Source organism: Coregonus clupeaformis, unplaced genomic scaffold (assembly GCF_020615455.1).
Source record: "Coregonus clupeaformis isolate EN_2021a unplaced genomic scaffold, ASM2061545v1 scaf0775, whole genome shotgun sequence".
Lineage (NCBI taxonomy): Eukaryota > Metazoa > Chordata > Actinopteri > Salmoniformes > Salmonidae > Coregonus > Coregonus clupeaformis.
The window spans coordinates 102446-106550 of NW_025534230.1; positions in this window are offsets into that span (position 1 = coordinate 102446).

Genomic DNA, 4105 nt, shown 5'->3' on the forward strand with positions numbered 1-4105 from the left:
GTGTGTCACCAGTCCGGTCCGGCCCGTTCCTGCTCCCCGCACTAAGTTGATGGTGCGCGTCGCCAGCCCGGCCCGGCCTGTTCCTGCTCCCCGCACCAAGCCTACGGTGCGTGTCGCCAGCCCGGCCCGGCCTGTTCCTGCCCCTCGCACCAAGCCTACGGTGCGCGTCGCCAGCCCGGCCCGGCCTGTGCCTGCTCCCCGCACCAAGTCAATGGTGCGCGTCGTCAGCCCGGCTCGGCCTGTTCCTGCTCCCCGCACCAAGCCAATGGTTTGCGTTGCCAGCCCGGCCCGGCCTGTTCCTGCTCCCCGCACCAAGCTAATGGTGCGCGTCGCCAGCCCGGCCCGGCCTGTTCCTGCCCCTCGCACCAAGCCTACGGTGCGCGTCGCCAGCCCGGCCCGACCTGTTCCTGCCCCTCGCACCAAGCCTACGGTGCGCGTCGCCAGCCCGGCCCGGCCTGTTCCTGCTCCCCGCACCAAGTCAATGGTGCGCGTCGTCAGACCGGCCCGGCCTGTTCCTGCTCCCCGCACCAAGCCAATGGTGCGCGTTGCCAGCCCGGCCCGGCCTGTTCCTGCTCCCCGCACCAAGCTAATGGTGCGCGTCGCCAGCCCGGCCCGGCCTGTTCCTGCCCCTCGCACCAATCCTACGGTGCGCGTCTCCAGCCCGGCCTGGCCTGTTCCTGCTCCCCGCACCAAGCCTATGGTGCGCGTTGCCAGCCCGGCCCGGCCCGGCCTGTTCCTGCTCCCCGCACCAAGCTAATGGTGCGCGTCGCCAGCCTGGCCCGGCCTGTTCCTGCCCCTCGCACCAAGCCTACGGTGCGCGTCGCCAGCCCGGCCCGGCCTGTTCCTGCTCCCCGCACCAAGCTTCGCGTCGCCAGCCCGGCCCGGCCTGTTCCTGCTCCCCGCACCAAGCCAGGGGTGCGCATCGTCAGCCCGGTCCGGCCCGTTCCTGCTCCACGCACCAAGCCAGGGGTGCGCATCGTCAGCCCGGTCCGGCCCGTTCCTGCTCCACACACCAAGCCTGGGGTGCGCGTCGTCAGTCCGGCACAACCCATGCCTGGGTCACCGGTGCCTGGTCAGGTACCGGTCAGCTGCCCCACACCGGAGCCTAAGCAATCCGCTCCTACGATGTCCAGTCCAGCTCCAGTCAGCGGGGCCAGACCGGATCAGGGGCGCTACGGGGGGATTGTTGGAGGGTGGTGGTCAAGCCCAGAGCCGGAACCGCCTCCGAGGAGGAATACCCACCCAGCCCTCCCCTGTTTGGTTTATGTTTAGGCGCGGTCGCAGTCCGCGCCTTTGGGGGGGGGTACTGTCACACCCTGGCTCTGGGGACTCTATATGTTGAGCCAGGGTGTGTAGATTCTATGTGTTTGTGTTCTATGTTTATTATCTAGTTCTTGTATTTCTATGTTGGCCAGAGTGGTTCTCAATCAGAGGCAATGAGTGTCAGCTGTTGCTGGTTGTCTCTGATTGGGAACCACATTTAGACAGGCTGTTTTCCCACAGTAGTTGTGGGATTTTGTTCCGTGTTGGTTGTGTTAGACCTAGGACGTCACGTTATCGTTTGTTGTTTTGTTTATTGTGTGCACTTAATAAAAATAAGTATGTACGAATATCACGCTGCGCCTTGGTCCTCCTCCTTCGACGATCGTGACAGTTATCCTCAAGTCAGTATATTACAGTATATTCCATATCAGAGCCGCTCAATCTAGATTATTCATAAGCAAATGTCATCCTGGACTCGGCTCAAAATGAAGGATTTGCCAACATAGTCCTTTGCATCAACAGATAGGCTTTAGTCCATGGCATTGTAAGGATTTGAGAAAATCACTTGATGTACAATATCTACATGTTCCGTTTTACAGTGAAACTGCTATGAAAAACTTTCTCATAGTTTTGCTCTCCATAAAGGGTGTCTAGTCATTTCGATGGGCACTCCTGCTCCCCTCCCATTTCCTGGGATCTGATACATTAATCACTCATTCTATTATTGAAGAGGTCATCTATGTAGCTCCTTTCTCACAATATTTAAATTTGTAATTAGATACTCTTGGGATTTCCCCTCATATCCTGAAGCACACTCTAATTTACTTCCTGTCATAACAGTAAATGGTTGGATTTCATCATCAGCTCTAACCGCCAGCAGGCTTATATTATGGGTTTTCAACACAATTGTGACTCAAGAGCAGCTCCCTTTTGAAGCCGCAGCTCTCGGTTTTGTTTGCAGTAATCAAGTTAAAATCTCATCAAGCCGCCACGTGTCAGTGATAAAGGCAAAATTATTTTCATCTTGAGCGCAAATGCTTAATTCATTGTTATTTTTTCGTGCGGCACAGAAGTTGTCATTCGATATGTATGACCCTCTGCCTCATTGATGTGATATTAGGTTTGTTTTGGGGTTTTATAACTCACTGGACTGGTCATGAATCCAAATTGGAAATATGGACTTAATCATTCGTCCAAGGATGTACAGGCCGGTCTGTACTAGTACAAATTGTATACTGACTAGTGCATACAGACTATACTGTACATGTTGCCTCAGACATGATGATGCAATGTCTTGTAGTCTATCTGGCCTACAAGTCATGCTGTGTGTGGCCTTAGAAGTCTTGAGTACATCACTGGTTTTCTGACATAAATGACATAAATACTATAAAAAAAGGATACTTTCTGACACCCGTTTTGAGGGGTGCTGATTGGTTGCCTGTGGTTGCTAGCTGGTGATATGGGCCTCGGAGCGTGTGTTGTTTTTGATTTGCTTACCAATTGCCCCTACCGCACGATAGTGAACAGGGCTTAAATCCATTGATATTATGGATGGACTTTTGCCAACGCTGTGACAGTGTTCTGAGAGCATTCTGGGGACTGAGATAAGGTGACAGGGATGTGTCAAGAGAGACCAAGAAGACAGCCTCATTGCCAGACTTATCTAATTCCTCTGAACCTGGCATGGAAAACAACATTATCCATTTCAATGAAAAAGATTAGTCAGAATGTTACTTCTTCACTCTTCTCTTCCTGAAGTTTGGGGATGTTTTTTCTTGACTTCCTCCTTCAGATCAACTCAGCCCATCTCCTCATGCCTGAGTTATACGTTTCCACATGATTGGCTCTGAAACTACTTATAGAGAGGGAGAAGGAGGAAACTGATATAGGATGTAAGAGGTGGAATATGGCTTCCTCTCACTTCCACTCTCTCTGAGAGTTCTCCTTTTTATATATCTCTTTGGAGAGTTGCTGGAAACAACAAAACACATACCCTTTGAGGGGAACGCAGCAGGATGTATGGCAGAGAATATGTTTAATAGTACGCTATCAAACACCCTTTTTAGAAAGCAAGAGTGGAGACATCTTATATGTTTGCATTGCCTTTAATCCATCTTATTTAACCCCAGATCCCAGTCCGAAAAACAACCCTGGTTGCAGTTAAACAATTGCACGGGTGTGCCATTCATTCCACAATGCGATTTATACCCGACAGCGAGGTGGAAATTTAGTTTTGGATTCTGCATACAGATTATGATGCCCATCAGTCAACCAGAGTTATGGCTAGATACAGTGAGGGAAAAAAGTATTTGATGCCTGCTGATTTTGTATGTTTGCCCACTGACAAAGACATGATCAGTCTATAATTTTAATGGTAGGTTTATTTGAACACTGAGAGACAGAATAACAACAAAATTAAAAAAAAACGCATGTAAGAAATGTTATAAATTGATTTGCATTTTAATGAGGGAAATAAGTATTTGACCCCTCTGCAAAACATGATTTAGTACTTGGTGTCAAAACCCTTGTTGGCAATCACAGAGGTCAGACGTTTCTTGTAGTTGGCCACCAGGTTTGCACACCTCTCAGGAGGGATTTTGTCCCACTCCTCTTTGCAGATCTTCTCCAATTCATTAAGGTTTCGAGGCTGACGTTTGGCAACTCGAACCTTCAGCTCCCTCCACAGATTTTCTATGGGATTAAGGTCTGGAGACTGGCTAGGCCACTCCAGGACCTTAATGTGCTTCTTCTTGAGCCACTCCTTTGTTGCCTTGGCCGTGTGTTTTGGGTCATTGTCATGCTGGAATACCCATACACGACCCATTTTCAATGCCCTGGCTGA